Source organism: Castor canadensis, chromosome 13, assembly GCF_047511655.1.
Source record: "Castor canadensis chromosome 13, mCasCan1.hap1v2, whole genome shotgun sequence".
NCBI lineage: Eukaryota > Metazoa > Chordata > Mammalia > Rodentia > Castoridae > Castor > Castor canadensis.
This window is the reverse complement of record NC_133398.1, coordinates 82,276,286-82,293,541: the sequence shown is the minus strand read 5'-3', so window position 1 is coordinate 82,293,541 and position 17,256 is coordinate 82,276,286. Positions and strand designations below refer to the sequence as shown.

Sequence of the window (17,256 nt, the reverse complement as noted above, 5' to 3'; positions counted from 1 at the left end):
GCCAGGCACTCTGCTAGGCCCTAAGGCAGTAAGAATACAACAAAAAGGGAAGATGAAGAACCTGGTCTTACAGAGTACTAGTTCTAGTTAGGTGACAAAAAAAAAAGTTATTGATAAAATTAATAAAAAATAAGCGCAAATACAGTATGCTATAAAACAGAGGCTAAAACGGAGACTAACTAGTGGCAGGGTGGTCAGGGAAGGCCTCTCCCAAAAGATGACATTCTGGCTAACACCTAAGCAAAGGTTAGAGCCAACCACAACAGGACAGGTCTGATCTAGATAGAACAGCACATGTACCTGCAAGGAAAAGGGAGAAGGATGACAGGAGGTGCATGGGAGGGCTGGGCACTGGGCATGAAGGGACCAGGGTAGAAGAGCATCAGAGGGACAACAACACAGAGAGGAGTGGGACCCAGGAGGTCCAAATTATTTAGGCCTATCAGGCCATAATAAGGTCTGTGTTTTACTGTAAGTGTCACTGAAGGGCAACTGTTTTAAAAACTAGTCAGAGATTTTTAAAATGTCCTACATGGTTAGAGGAAGGTTAGAATTAGCATAAGAATTTTAAATCCTCTAAGAACAGAAAAGATTGTACCTGTTTACTTTCAACTTTTGTAATTAAAGTAAAAACAAAAAGTTCATGCATAATATACAACTTTGTATGTATGTTGAATTAAAACAGAAATATTCTGAATCACATCATGAAAGATGAGCTTTTATCACTTTGGCATCTTGGAGGGGAAACAGGGGATCAGTCAGGAGCCCCTGCAATTCAGAGGAAGATAATGGTGGCTTAGACTGGAAGAGTGATGGAGAAAGGTAGTAGAGGGTGAATCTGAGAAAAATGCTACAGGTATAACTGAGTGACTCACTCCTAACAGAGGTGGGTATGTGTGTAAAAAGTTGGAATCAAGTTTGTCAGCAATAATGTCACCTCCATGCACCTGCAATCTGATACAGACTCTTAATTTAAAAGGGGCAAGAATCTTAGGTATCCCATGAGAATATTCTAAACCTTAATGGACTCATAGGACTGCATAATGCACATGAATAGCATCCTCTATCTTATCACAAAAGGAAAAAGTGGGAGGTTTGTAACTACATTTATTCAATCAAGCAGAACTAAATTTTCACAAGTAAACCAGGTATTTTAGATGCTAACGTATAAATGCTGATCTTTAATCACAAAAAAAAACCCTTAGAAAAAGGGAAAGAATGATATATTTATGTGACTTGAAAGAAAACTGAATTGTAAGAACACAATGAGATGTTAGTAAGAAATGGTGCTCACAGGATTATGAAAGAATAATTTATCCACCAAGACTTCCTAAGGGTGAGGCAAATCTGGAACCACTTGGAAAGAAGGGAGTAAGCAGTTCCAGGTCCCAACCCTGGAATGGGGCTACTTCATGCATGAAGCAGGTGGGCTGTCTTGGAGGAAACAGAATGAAAAGTAAAGTACAGAGCAGCAAAGATCCCCCAAAAAGTACTTTACCATCTGGAATGGAGTCATAGCTACGATGAGAGAAATCAGCAAGGAACAAACAATTCAAGATCTGGGTAGTGGTTCACAGCCATGATTTCACATCAGGATTATCTGTGAACTTTTAAAAGGGGTTGGGAGGAATAAAGCCCCAGAACAATTAAATCAGACTCTCTCCAGAGGACGTGAGCCTGAGCAAGGGCCTGGGTATTGGTCATTTTTAAAGCTCCCAGGTGATTCTAAAGTTGACAACCTCTGACCTTTGGCATATTCAGATGATCAACAAGCCACTGTGATTGCTGTCTATTAGAAACCCTAATCAACTAGACCTGCTTACTTATTAACAGCAAATTACCTTAGAGATCTTTCCAGGAGCACAATTAGCTCAGCGGTAGATCCCAGACTTTTTATCTCCCTGTAATTGATCATGTCATGATGAACAACTGGTAAGAAAAAAACATTTCAAAATCATAGTTTGGAGTTGGGAGAGAGAGACAAAACACTCAATCACAACCTTGTTCTGAGATGAGGCTAGACATTTTACACATTTGTTAATGTGTTGTTAAAATGCGGTGTTCCCATGCATGACTCTACAAATGCTGACAAAGTGATGTATTTTGAGTGTGATAATTAAAACAATCTCAATAAAGTGGGTATTATGAGATAATTGGGTATCCTTAGGATTTAAGCAAACTGTGGTAAAAGCCAACAACACTCATAGCCAAGGTCAATTACAATAATTGCTTATCTGAATTACATTATTGCTATTGTAAACCCTGCTCAATTAAAAAAAAAATTAATGGAACACATACCACAGGGAAATGACCTGAGAAAAAGAGTTCTTGCTCTTCTTCTTGCTAAACTATTGGTCATTTAAGAATTCTTATAATCAACTTTGCAGAACCCTCACACCCCATGCCTTTAAATACATAGTTCCTTAATTCATTAAGGAAATAAAGCTACTAGAAATTAGAGATGTGGCTTACAGTAGCAATATACAATAACACACAGAAAAATGAATGGCTCTAATAAAATCAGAGCATACAAGAGAAAAAGAAATACCCATGCTGTGGTTTGGATATGGTTTGAGTGTGTCTCCTAAAGGATCTTACACTAGAAGCTTGGTCCACAGTGTGTCAAAGGTGGTGGTACATTTAAGATATAAGACCTAGTTCAAGGTAATTAGGCCATGAAGGGGGCTGCCTCCCAAGGGATTACTGTAGGTCTTTTGTTAGTGAGTTGTTATAAAAAGAGCCAACTCTGGTCTCTGAAACCTTAAGGCTTCCTGTCTCACCATGTGATTTCTTTTACCTAAACTCCAGCCATTTTGATGCCATACACCATGAGGCCTCACCTGACGCCAGCAAATACATCCACTCTGGCTTGGACTTTCAGTCTCCAAAATGTAAGCCAAACAAATCTCTTTTCTATTTAAGATGCCCAGCCTCAGGTATTCTGTAGCAACAGACAACCCTGTCAATTGCCCTTATTTTCCATTAGTACATTAAAGGAGAAGTCATTACTGTCTTTTGCAAAAACTGAGTCTCTCAATTATACTGATATATAGCTTATGGGAAGATATTATGTCCTAAACATGCCACTGTCAGCTTATCTAGATTAACACTCAGGCTCAAGTATCAAATAACAAATAGAAAAGTCTGGAAAAGCTTTGAAGACAGGGGTAGGGGGAGGAAAGGGAAACAGAAATTCTGACCTTCTTTCAACTAATTGAAATGTGTTTGGCAATCGAAGAGTATAAAACTTCTTTTTAAGTTGTGATTAAACATCAAGACTTTGATGTTTTTATACGGTATTCTTCCCACTAATTAACTGCACTAATGAAGTTAATTAGTGGGGAAGAATGCAGTATAAAACATCAAAGTCTTGATGTTTATTGTCACCATCATTTCAACTAAACAGTAATAAAGAAATAATTTCTCAAAACACATTCATGCATGCTCAGCAATTCTGTTTACAAACTCAAACTGTAGGATAGAAACATTTTTCAAAATAATCCAAAGATACTATCCACACTGCAATCCATACTGACAGCAACAGCATACCATTTAATGTAGTGTAATTAAGTGGCCAAGAATACCACATAAAACAAAAGAATTGAGACATTTAATCAGTTATGTAAATGGCTACAAATCTACCATTATTGGGAGATGAAGGAACGGGTGAAAAGCAAGGCAAATAGCTACTCAACTTGAAAGGTAATTCCAATTATGTGTTAGGTATTACGTTTAGTTTCAGCCTGAAAAAACAAAAGCAAAAAAAATGGGCCAATCTATAAAACAAGAACTATAAACAGCAAGCAGGTCTTTTCAAGCACTGTCAGATGGCCCCAAATGTACTACTCTGTCCTTTCCTTTGGTACACAGTGTGAGGAGATGATGGGAATACTGGAATGTGAAGACCACCAGGGTGAGTCTTGTCAACATGAAGTTCAAAGTTCCACTGATTGAGGCAAGAAAGTTCTCATGTTGAGCTGGAAGGGAATAGAGAAATCAAATCCAGTCCCTTGCAACTCAGGAAGGAGTGTGGTCCACCATCCAGCAGTTGTCAGTATCTTCTGAGAAATTGTTAGAAATGCAGACTTTCAGCTTTATCCCCTCAAACCCACTAAATCACAACCTGCTTTTACATGTTCACTAGAAGTAGGAGAAGCACTTGTCTTCTACATCACCCCCTTGTGTGATGTAGAAGAAAACCTGAATCCTGGGATGAAGTAAGTCATACAAGGTTACAAAGGAATGACACTAGAACACAACACTCTAATTTTAAGGGCTATTTTTTTTTTAAAGAAACATCATTTTGAGGGACACAATCTAAACAACCACAGGAGCTAACATAAATATTTTAGTAACATTCAGAAACTGGTTCATTCAAAGTTTTGGTAATCAGCCATTAAGTGTGTGTACTTGACCACAAAGAATACACCTAGAAAAACATTCCCTCTCAGAATATGTGCAGACCCCATCCAGTAAGGGTGACAAATGTCACTCAAGTGTCTCAGCCTTGTAGCCAACTTTCTTACCACATCCACGTTTAGCCTCAGTGATAAGATAGAGGCACCGGCTTATTTGGAAAGGTTCCCCATAGTCCTTCTCATTTCTTTTGGAATCTTGCCTTGTGTCTCCTCCCTTTGGAAGTACTAAGTGAACTCAACTTGTAGCACTTCTCTAAAGAAACAAAATTTATACTGCAAAATTATGAACTTAACTCTACTAAACACTCTCTGACTCATTGACTGTCAACGATTGAGCACAGTAGCAGACAGGATGCAACAGGTCCTGAGGTGGGGTTGGGAGGGGAAATTCCCTATCCTTGAGATACAGGGCTATTGGGTTGACGATAAGACAAGAATACATTGACTTTTTCTTTAAAATTTTTTAATGATATACCCAAATGATGTGATTGATATATGTTTTTCTAATTATTGGGGAGTTCCTCATTTCTGAAATCAATGAAGTCTCAATCATAGAGTTACTTCTGATTTGACAGTACTTTTTAGGTAATAAATAAACTTAAGACAAAGTAGCTAAAAAGTACAGATATCATGCGCTCTTATATCCCAATATTCTTTAAACCAATTAAGTGTGATAACTGATATTCAGATATGACCTTTTGTTCAATTCAAATGAGCTATCTTTAGATATTCTGTGATGACTATTCTTGTGATTTAAGTACCTCACAATAAAATTCATCTTTCATTTTGCTTTGGTTTAGGAAAGGCTTGAATAATCCCCCTACAACAGTGGCCTGGTGAACACTCTTAAATTATGTAATTCACCAGGTTTAACTTTGCTGCTACAATCATGTTCAAAGAAGATGGTTATAATATATTATCATTACAGCTATACAATCCAAGTTGAATTTTCCTTGGCTGAATTCCTAACATTTTAATGCTGAAATTGATCTGTTTTAAAAACATCATGTGAAGGGCTTTTAAATACCAAACATGCCCAAGTTCTTTATTTTAAATGCTTCAGAAATGAGCTTGCATAAACAGGAAAAAAAAAAAAACTGTTCTCTAATCTAGCATTAAGCATATTTTAAAGAACAACAGGCATGTTTCCAAACAAACTATGGCTGTATACAAATTACCCAGCAGGAACAGGGACAACAATGCTTCTCATGTGGGTTTAAATCTAGAGAAAGCTGACATTTCATCAAAGTTGTCTTGGAAACAATACTCTTTGTATTATTTCAAACACAAGAGGTGCATATTTGGGAGTGGGCTATTTCTTGTGAAGCAGTCTGATGGTGTGGCTGTCATGGGGAACAGGAAGGAAGGTGCTGGAACTGAAATTACCAAAGGCATCTGCATGACACTGGACCACCATGACTCACATGCCAGGCTTCAATCAGGTTCCCACTTGGGAAGGCTTTCCTCTACCTCTAGGATCACTGTAGTTGCTGGACTGCAATAGTGTCCACAACTGTCTACAATTCCTTTATCTACATTTGGTACTGCCCTACCACACTGATGCTACTAGCCTTGGCCATACTACTTGCTTTGATAAATGGTACAGTAGCAACTTGACAGAGAGGAGCTCTTGGACTCTGCGCTGTTGCCAAAAGAACAAGCTTTGGCTGGATTGCTAGAGGGGTGCAAGAAATATGAGGGACAGCTAGGTCACTTGAGCTGACCACCCACAGGTGACTGTTGACACAGGTGCCTATCAGGCCAGATAAGCCCAGCCTACTTAAAATCTCTCCTTCCCCACAGCCAACAGAAAGATCAATGAGATATAACAAATGTTTTTCACTTTATACCACTAAGTTTTAGAAAGGATTATTATACACAATTGCTAACTAGTATAGTCATTTACTTGGTTACATGCATTATAGAAATCTTATGTCCCCTCCTCTTTGTAAGACATCCATATTAGGAATAAGTGAAAAAATGTAAATTAAAAAGCAACCTCATCTTTTTTGCTTTTTAGCCTTTTGTGGAATGATGACATATGGTATTTTAAGAAATGAACCAAAATGTAGATAAATGATAAATAATCCTAACAAATTCATTGCTGCTTTGCCAACACCATTTCCACGTTTTGCCATATTTAGCCTCCACAAAATGTAGTTACACGAATAGTATTACTACTACCATGTTAGGGATGAGCACACAACACTCTGGCAAGATTTAGAGATTGTTTAAGGTAACAAAAGATAGAGAGCAATTAAGTAATAAAATATGGGGTTCTTAACTGTGGATCTCAAATGATTTTCACTAATACCTTGACACAAAACATGGAGAATATGACGAGGTCACTAAGATTACCAATGTTTGCCAATTCATGGGCTATAGGCAACATTTAACAAATTAAAAAAAAAAACAAGTTGTACACTGATGTAGCTAAAATAATTAAAAATATAATACCTTATCATATGATTCCTAGGTTACACTGACGTTTCAAAATTACATAAAAGTTTACATATGTACCATTGTAAAAAATAATTTTTTAGAGTAACGAATAATTTTCCAAGTAAGGATTTTTGTATTAATTCTCAATATTCAAACTTTTATGACTCAAGGGAATTTTGAAGATAAAGGTACCAAAAGACATGATATCTTTATAAAATTAGTCAAGAGAGGCGTCATGGAAATTTTGTAACTAGTTCTCTCAACATCTGAGTATCAGAATAACTGTCACACTCATATTTACTCTCAACTTAATTCTACATCTGCTTTTCATTTAAGTCTCCTCCTGAGCATATTTTAAAATAAATAATAAAGTGTCCTGTAGGTTATTAGTTCATGAAAAAAAGTACATCAGCCCTGTAAGAATGAGCAACAAGTCAGAAGACTCTTGAAGACAAAAGAGAACATGATAGAAAAGGAAAGAAGTCATCTTAAGGATGGAGGAGTAAGGGGGAAGAGGTCAATTAATGGTTTGTATCAAAAGTTGAAATGATTTTTCTGTAAAGAGCTTGACAATTATTTTAAAGCTTTGCAATCTATAAGATCTGTTGCATTTTCTTTTCTTCAGTATTTGTTTATACCACTTGAAAAATATAAAACCATCCTTCCCTCACAAAAACAAACAGATTTGGCATGTGGGCCATATCTCACCCCATCTAGTAACTGAGAGTATGATGTTAGTTTTAAGTATTTTCACAAATCTATACTACCACAACAATCCTATCAAGATTCCAGCATTATACAAGAAGAAGGAATAAAAGGAATACAAATAGGTAAAGAAACTGTCAAAATATCCCTATTTGCAGATGACATGATCCTGTACCTTAAAGACCCAAAAAACTCTACTCAGAACCTTCTAGACATCATCAATAGCTACAGCAAGATAGCAGGATATAAAATCAACATAGAAAAATCAGAAGCATTTCTATATACTAATAATGAACAAACTGAGAAAGAATATATGAAAACAATTTCATTTACAATAGACTAAAAAAAATCAAATACCTAGGTGTAAACCTAACAAAAGATGTGAATGACCTCTACAAGGAAAACTATAAACTTCTGAAGAAAGAGACTGAGAAGACTATAGAAAGTGGAGAGATCTCCCATGCTCATGGATTGGTAGAATCAACATAGTGAAAATGTCTATACTCCCAAAAGTAATCTACATGTTTAATGCAATTCCCATCAAAATTCCAATGACATTCATTAAAGAGATTGAAAAATCTACCGTGAAATTTATATGGAAACACAAGAGGCCACGAATAGCAAAGGCAATGCTCAGTCGAAAGAACAATGCTGGAGGTATCACAATACCTGACTTCAAACTATATTACAAGGAAATAACAATAAAAACAGCATGGTACTGGCACAAAAACAGACATGAAGACCAGTGTAACAGAATAGAGGACCCAGATATGAAGCCACACAACTATAACCAACTTGTCTTTGACATAGGCGCTAAAAATAAACGATGGAGAGATGCTTGGAAAACTGGTTAGCAGTCTGCAAAAAACTGAAACTAGATCCATGTATATCACCCTATACCAATATTAACTCAAAATGGATCAAGGATCTTAATATCAGACCACAAACTCTAAAGTTGATACAGGAAAGAGTAGGAAATGCTCTGGAGTTAGTAGGTATAGGTAAGAACTTTCTCAATGAAACCCCAGCAGCACAGCAACTAAGAGATAGCATAGATAAATGGGACTTCATGAGATAGCATAGATAAATGGGACTTCATAAAACTAAAAAGCTTCTGTGATCAAAAGAAATGGTCTCTAAACTGAAGAGAACACCCACAGAGTGGGAGAAAATATTTGCCAGCTGCACATCAGACAAAGGACTGATAACCAGAATATATAGGGAACTTAAAAAACTAAATTCTCCCAAAACTAATGAACCAATAAAGAAATTGGCAAGTGAATTAAACAGAAATTTCTCAAAAGAAAAAATTAAAATGGCCAGAAAACACATGAAAAAATGCTCACCATCTCTAGCAATAAAGGAAATGCAAATTAAAACCACACTAAGATTCCACCTCACCCCTGTTAGAATAGCCATCATTAGCAAACATTGATCTACTATTTGATCCAGCAATACTACTCCTGGGGATATACCCAAAAGAATGTGACACAGGTTACTCCAGAGGCACCTGCACACCCATGTTTATTGCGGCTCTATTCACAATAGCCAAGTTATGGAAACAGCCAAGATGCCCCACTACTGATGAATGGATCAAGAAAATGACGTATTTATACACAATGGAATTTTATGCAGCCATGAAGAAGAACGAAATGTTATCATTCGCTGGTAAATGGATGGAATTGAAGAACATCATCTGAGTGAGGTTAGCCTGGCCCAAAAGACCAAAAATCGTATGTTCTCCCTCATATGTGGGCATTAGATCAAGGGCAAACACAACAAGGGGATTGGACTTTGAACACATGATAAAAGCTATAGCACACAAGGGAGGTGTGAGGATAGGTAAGACACCTAAAAAATTACCTAGCATTTGTTGCCCTCAACGCAGAGAAACTAAAGCAGATACCTTAAAAGCAACTGAGACCAATAGGAGAAGGGGACCAGGAACTAGAGAAAAGGTTAGATCAAAAAGAATTAACCTAGAAGGTAACACACATGCACAGGAAATTAATGAGAATCAACTCCCCGTATAGCTATCCTTATCTCAACTAGCAAAACTCCTTGTTCCTTCCTATTATTGCTTATAGTCTCTCTTCAACAAAATTAGAGATAAGGGCAAAATAGTTTCTGCCAGGTATTGAGGCGGTGTGGTGGGGGAGAGGGTGGGGGCGGAGTGGGTGGTAAGGGAGGGGGTGGAGGCAGGGGGGAGAAATGACCCAAGCATTGTATGCACATACGAATAATAAAACAATAAAAAAAAGATTCCAGCACTCTCTTCTCAGGATGCACTCAAGAGGACTTAAGTGAGGTAAGATGGTGATGGTGGGTATGGTATAATCTGCAACTCCACCAAAGAGTCATTTTTACCATCCCAAGGTGCTTAAAGCATCCTTATTTTGAAGATTTTTAAATACAAAGAAATGTCCTAAGTCTTTTTTCATGGTTTAATTTATGACGTGAATTCAATATTCAGGGCATTTGGAAAAGGTAATATGATGCATTTATTGTAGCAGGATGTGGGATAATAGCCTGTAATAAAAAATTAATAGGTCCATAGTCAATTCTGACAAGGTTTGGTTTTGTAACAAAATGACATGTGGACATAAGATCTCCACTTCTAAGGAGAACACATCCCAACACCTAATAATAAGAAAGCTAAAGATCTTCTAACCTCAGAAAACATGTTCTATTTCTCTATGAGACAAACATCTGTGTCCAGTTGACCTCTGCTTCTGGTATAGCATTGTATGTCAAGTGTTGTTTACCATACAAAGCATATACCAAAGTCTCATAGTTATTTTTATATGTACACCCAAACACAAAGAACAAAACACAGTATGCTGTTTACTAACTTGCTTAATGGTGACTTCCTCTCACTATAGTGGGTAAGTGTATCCAATAATTATTCCAATTCCACATATAATTTCATGCACATTGGACCTTAATTTTTACATGCAAACACAAGTTTAGAGTGTGCCCAGTCCAACTATTTTGATGTTAAATACTCAGTAAAAACAGGTGACAGGACTTGTCCAAGATCCTGCAGCTTGAAAGAGGTAAAGCAGAAGGTCTGCATGTCTTTTCCAACTCAAGTTTGCAATGGAATTCTCCTGATAAGCAAGTACACTTATTCAATCCAGTGCAGGCAAATTAAAACCTATATATTATTTTGGCCTTACTGCATTAGACTCATCACAGAGTCAGGATGAAAAGGAAACAAAGGCATTAATTATCAAAGAGACAGATGCACACATAAAACTTGATGAAGATCATCTGTGGACCTCAGTAGCCTAAGATGTTTGATAAAGTTGTGCACACTTCCAGCCTCATTTCATGTATTTTCAAGTACAGTTCACACATCCACTAATTTCTGTAACACAAAGAGATGAGATACAGTATAAAATAGTCCTCTGAATTTGTTTACCAATCACATCACTACTGGCTTTACTAACAAGCTACCGATTTGATACTCTTCATATACAGTCATTTCAAAGGAGAGGAGAGTTAATTAAACCTAGGTTAACCTGTCAGTAATTTTCCTTCTGAAGTTTCTGAGTGTGAATGAAGAGCCTTCTATACCGCCTACTTCTGATTCTATAAGTAAAAGAGCACTCATAATTTGGCCACATGTATAAAAGAGTAAAAATAAGACAAGCCTGCAAAATTCTAAAAGATGGCACATCTTTAAAACCTTAGATAGTGCAATCTCATTCTGTTTCCAGAAAAGAAACCCATTGAATTCATCTCTAATTGTACACTAATTCAAAATATAAAAATGTCTTTACAAAAGCCTAATAAGAAACTATATAACAAGTTATTAGCATCTATGATTGCCACTTCAAAAAAATAGAAGTTTCTACCAAACTACCTTGTCTCTGATTATACCATCTTGAAGAAAAAGGGACTGAGACTCCAGAATGAGGCAACACAAATAAAACTCACATCAAGAACTCAAGATGTTCTAGCAGTTCAGCTAGTCTTGTCTCATCTATCACGGATGAAAAACCATGATGATGCCACAGACAGAATTTATGCTAGGGACTACAACTTAGGTATGCAAATAGTGTTCGGGAATTAGCCAGAATCCTATTTTGAATACATGATGGTATGTTAGAATCTACTGAGAAATGACTATAGCGTCCGCCACTCTATAAGAGGGAGACGCACACTATTTCATTTAATCTTGTGGGAACCCAACAAAATCAATATTGGTACTCTTTATTAAAATACTCTAACTGGAAGAAATCTAGTAACTTGGTAAGTCATTTATCTCTAGTCTGTAAAAAGCTGTGACTTGAGGGCTGAAGGCATGCCTCAAGGAGTGCCTGCCTAAGCAAGTGTGAGGTCCTGAGTTTAAACCCTAGTATTACGCAAAAAAATAAAAAATAAAATAAAACACAGCAACAATAAAAGGACCGTGACTTGAGCCCAGACCTATCCTGGATATTATACCATTCTATCATCTATTGCACCATGTTTTATTCAGGGCTAAAATCATCATTCTTACATGGATTGGGGTGGGGTGGGTGTGTCCCTTCAAACATATGAAGTAGATTGTGATAGTGAACAAAATCTTTGACTTATATGTCTGCAGCAGCCCTCACATTTCATTCAGAATATCTGAATGTACAAAATAGCATTTATCTCAAACTAATACACAGAGGCTTTTGTATAGTAGACTACTATTATTAAATATTAAATTAACAAAATATTTAATGGGGTTCAACATATAATACATCATAAACTCTAGGTCCAGAAGAAACTGATTTCATCATTCATCAATAAGAAAACTGAAGTTCAAGAAAATTGAGGCCATGTATAAGCTCAGACATGATGATGGATCTCCTGAATACCCTGTCCAGTGCTCTTTCTACTACATCCTTGGTTTGCTTCTCTCTTTCTATATATTTCAAGAAAATAATAAATGTACTCAATGAGTTAAGAGTACTGAACCAAAAAAGTTTCAGTGGCAACAAAAGCAGTAATTTACTCTATCTACTATGTCCTTTTCCAGAGAGCCCTTTCGGGAGCAAAAGCACTGAAGAATCTCATTAATTAGGGCTTCTAAAACAAACATCAGTGGCAATTAACAGACCATCAAATATAGCAGTAGTATAAAATGAGCATGAAACAGCAATCCCTTACTGCCACTACCAGGACATTCTGGCTTCTAGCATCTTGCATGATGTCTGCTGTCTAACCAGATAAAAATGATTGATACAGAATTCTAAGACATCACCATTCACCTTACTTACTTACTTAACCCAAGAATTGTGGTTAAAAGAGAAGCAACATGACCAATGAAAGAACACTGACGTGTTCAGAGAATCAAAGAGGGATTTTGAAAATGATCAAGTCACAAATGATTGTTAATGTAAATGACTATTACATATCCTGAATTTACAAGATGGGCTGAATTCATGGGGTTTTTTGTTTGTTTTGTTTTAAATAAAGGTGGTTGGCTGAATGAAGAATAATTGAGATTTACTTTCTAAGTCTTGACTCTTTTCAAGCAGATTCACAAATTAACACAAAAATGCTTTTGTCAAGCCATGGGCCCCACTTTGGTATCCTTAAAATGTAATTTACCATAATATGCAGCCTTCAATTTAATTCCTTAAGTCACCCTCAACAAATTGATATAGCACTAGAATCAAGCATTTCTCTGTGACTGCCATCCGACCATCCCGTCTGTTCTATTTTAAATGTACCAAGATGTCCTTTTTTGGAGGGGCAGAGAGAGGCAGCAGCAGCAGCAAGGAATGGAAGGGCTGGAAAGGAAATCTTACAAAACTGTAAAACACAAGTGGTTAATTCATGTCCTATATCTCCAAAATCCAACTGATTGGGAACAGCAGCCAATACTGAAAGCATAAATATTTGTCAACAAGTAACAAAGAACAGAAAAAGATGAAGAGATTTTAAAACTATGAGTTATTACTGATACATAAGTTATGAAGTATTATCATTAAATGCACCTAGTGGTTTTTTTTTTTAATTCCTTGCTTGTCCATGAAATGAAAATAGTATCAAACTATAAAACCCAAATCAGAGAATCCTATTACTCTACAAATATCCTTATTTATCTCCAAAGTTAAAACTGCCAGATTTTTTTATTTGAATAAATTTTAATTAATGAAGTAACAGATTCTAAGCTGCAAGAGGAAGATACGTCTGCTAAGTGTGAGAATTTAACACAAAAACACACACAGGACTATTATGACATTCTAAAATGCTACAAAGAAAAAATGGCCTCAATCCACCATTTTTGAAGGTTCACAAAATGGGAACCATTTATGAGATAAGTCTACATTCTAAGGCTTTATAACAGATAATTCATACAAAAGGGACATATTATATGAGGTACAATTATAGACACACACCAGCTTCCAGTGAATTGGGATTTTTTTATTGATTTGACAGGCATGGAAAGGAAGAAGCTCATGTAATGCTCAGGACTTTCCCACGTGGCAGGGGCTCCTCAAGTCTCTGAGACTTTTGTCTACACCGAATCTGGTAGATCCAAGATGAAGGTTTAAACTGATCCTACATTAGAGGTGACAAGGACAGGCTCTGGAGTCAAACTGAGCTCCAATCAGTTGATCACTCACATCCTGGGGACCCCAAATTATTTCATCTCATTGTATCTCACTCTCATCTGCAATATGGAGATAACAGCAAACTTCATCTTAGTGGGCTTGTTATGGTGACTGCACAGAATGATGGTTATAAGGACCTGGACAGCTCAGAACAAATGCATCTACAGTACTAATTATTATTTCTGCCCAAGGGGCAGAGCTATCTCTAGAACATATGGCACTGGATATACAAGCATTTCCTTTTCATTCTATATTTGTCAGCCTTCCAGATTTTCATAAGCATTAGGAAAATCATAGTGGGCCACTTTTCAATTCTTCTATCTGTCCAGGACTTCCTATGGCAAAGGAAAGCCTGACGCATGGGTCATTTGAGGGGACTAGAAAAGGCAAGGGCAATAAAGAGAAAGAACCCAGGGTGATTAAGAAGGACCAGGGTGATGGGTCCATGAACACGCAGAGGCCGAAACCACTAATCAGAACTAAGTTACCCTACTGAGAAAGGCATGCACAAGCAGAAGTGGAGGCAACTGCCACCTGGGATTGGGGCAAAAACCATTCATACATAGCGGTGACCATATTACAGGATTGTGGGGTTTTTTCACATTTACTTCATTTGAACAAATTGTGGCCTGTGGTTTTGGTGGCTGACAATGAGTAAAATGTAAACACTACTAGTGATATTTTTTAGGGGAGAGTTATTTTATTAAACGTGAAAAACTTTCTAGGCATAAAAAAAGGTGAGAAACTAAAATATGCAAAATAAGGAGTCATAGCAGTATTTCATTTGGGGGGACTCTTCCTACCAAAGTAAATACTTCAGTATGTGTCTATACAGAAAATAATTTGAAAGGTAAACTACACTACACTTTTACAATCATATAGTATATATTCTAAAGGTAAACATTTTGGGAATCATTCACTGCCAATACATTTGTACAGGTTCTAAAAGGTAAATAAAGAATGAAAGAAAAAACTTCAACATTAATTCACATTATTTTGCATTAATGGAACTGGGTTACTTTCAATATTGTTTTAAATAAATGGACTATTAGTTGGGGTCTAGAAACTGGTTATATATTTTTTTCTTTTAACTATATTATAATCATATTTGATTTATAAATCAAATGTACACATCTACCCAAATAAATGTTGTAACAAGTATTCAAGCTCTAAGGTCAAACAAAACTAGCTCTTTAAAAATTTCATTCACTGAAATGAAAAAACTGTACAATTCTCTTTGATATTTATTCTGAATGCTTGGGTGATGTATCCTCTACATTTTTGAACGCCAAAGGCACATAATTTATAGCAGGGCTTCTGAGACAGTGCCCTTTTCACTGCCTGCTGGCATTTAAAGTATGTTTTCACACATCTTTCGATGTTCTAAGACTATCCAAATTGATTGGAATTACATTTTAAAAGCATTTTTAATTGAGTCCCTGGGCTGACTGTTTTCCCTACCCCACCTGCCCTAACTTGCACTTGTTTCCTTAACAGAACTCTAATTCTGATTATAGGAAGCTTCCGGTTAATCCAATCATTCTTCTTAGTGTTTTCTGAGTTAGAAGTATATGTTCCTTTCCCTTACCTTTCTCAATAAAATAAACCCCTAAGAAACACAAGTGTTTAGTTTTGACCACTGCAGAATCAAATTCCAAACTTGAGCTAACCATGCAAAATGGCATCCAGGTAGATAGAAAGTACAATAATAAAAGGCTCAAGAATTCTCAATCACAACCCACCCCAGAAAGGTTTCTTGGGCTAGCCATGGAGAATACCACTTTTTTTTTTTTTTTATATATACAAAGGTTGAGTGGTAAGAATGGTCTGTCCCAAATATGGCCTGTGGGTTCCCAGCTCCTGTCTCACAAAAAAACAGATCATTCAGGAAGATGGCTCTCTATACCCAGATAAGGTAATTCTCTAGAAAACAGATCTTCTTGAAGGATGTCTCCTAAGCTTTGTGAGAACAGCCCTGTTCCAGGCAAGAAGCTGAAATCCTTCCTGCTCAGGAGTTCCTCATATCCCTCCCCCAGAGGAAAATGCAGCCATAGAAGCCTATTGTTCCAGGTTCCCCTATCAGAAAACTGGCCATCCCCATGAGGGCAAGCACTATCCTATGCCCAGTGTACATTCTGTTTTCCAGAACTCTGGTCCCTTTATCACTACTACTGAGAAAATATGGACTCTTCTAGAATCCTCTTGATTTGTATGAATAATGTGAATTTACATTCTGGTCACTATCTCCCTATAACTACAGGGCTTCCTTATCCTTAACTCTGTAAGACAACTATGTAGCAGAGCAATAACCACTGAAAAGGCCCTCACAAAAAAAAAAAAAAAAAAAAAGGCAAGGGAAGTATTGTTTCAACAGCCTAAAAAGCACACAGTGTATGAAATCTCCCACACAGTCGTCTAATAAAGTGAAGCTTAGTTCTCTACTGACAACATAGCATCAGACACTTTGAGAAGCATTTATTCCTCAAATAAGAGTGAGGGCACAGCTTTTAGCCTCACATACTGGACCCAGGTCTGCTGGCCCCAAGCACTGATGGGAATGCTGCACAAGCTCCATCCAAGGTCCATACCAAGGCTGACTCTCAAAGCCTCATGAGATTCCTATGCTAACTCGACCTAAAGAAAAGGAGATGCAAATAAATCAGTATTATAGTGAGGGATGTGTGTTCTTTCCCCAAACAGCCAACCTTATTGACAGGGATCAAGTGTGTGAGTAGTAAAATAATGAAAAGAGGCAAGAGGCTCTCCTGTTCTACCGGCATCTGTTGGGTATACTCCCTCCCCACACAATTAGAGGAATGCAGCAGTTTTAAGGTTTACAACCCTGGAGGGAGAAGTCCATTTTACAGATACTCTGACATGAAAATAAAAGAGGCTCTCTGCAAAACACAAGGCAAACTGCAAGACCACAGTCCTCAGGCCACTCATTCAGTTCTTGCAAGGGTAGTTATTAGCTTCTCCTACCAGAAGAAGCACACAGTGTTAGCACAGCAGGTGAATGCCTTTTAAACCAGGATTTAGAATGACAGGAACCCACAAGGTTCTCCCTGTTTGGTCTATGATTTCATCTATTA

General features: G+C 37.0%; 1 protein-coding gene across 14 annotated transcripts in view; it reads right to left on the bottom strand.

Moving 5' to 3' along the window:
• The window catches only part of LOC109677499 (transducin-like enhancer protein 4), a 150,691-nt gene that overhangs the window by 39,777 nt on the left and 93,658 nt on the right, over positions 1–17,256 (bottom strand). The gene's annotated exons all lie outside the window — the stretch shown is intronic.